We start from the raw sequence: 495 nt of genomic DNA, 5'->3' as shown, positions 1-495 counted from the left end.
CCAGGATTGTCATGTCACAGCTCATCCATGAGTCCTGGTCCCCAGGGAACAATGGTTTGCTGGTTGGGTTTTGTTTCTTTGTTTCCTTCATCAGTCTTTTCTTTTTCCCTTTCTCCCTTCCCTATTCTTCCCTTCCCTTCCCTTCCATTCCCTTCCCTTCCCTTCCCTTCCCTTCCGTTCCCTTCCCTTCCCTTCCCTTCTCGTCTCTTCTCTTTCTCTCAAAAGTTAGTTATTTGTTTGTCTGCTTGTTTGTTTGTTTATTTAATGTGCATTGGTGTTTTGCCTGCATGTATGTCTGTGTGAGGGTATCAGATCCCCTGGAACTGGAGTTATAGACAGTTGAGAGGTGTCATGTGGTTGCTAGGAATTGAACCCAGGCCCTCTTGAAGAGCTGCCAGGGCTCTTAACCATTGAACCATCTCTCCAGCCTCTTCCTTCCTTCCTTCCTTCCTTCCTTCCTTCCTTCCTTCCTTCCTTCCTTCCTTCCTTCCTTCC

This window comes from Mastomys coucha, unplaced genomic scaffold (assembly GCF_008632895.1).
Source record: "Mastomys coucha isolate ucsf_1 unplaced genomic scaffold, UCSF_Mcou_1 pScaffold9, whole genome shotgun sequence".
NCBI lineage: Eukaryota > Metazoa > Chordata > Mammalia > Rodentia > Muridae > Mastomys > Mastomys coucha.
This window is presented reverse-complemented; position numbering follows the sequence as displayed.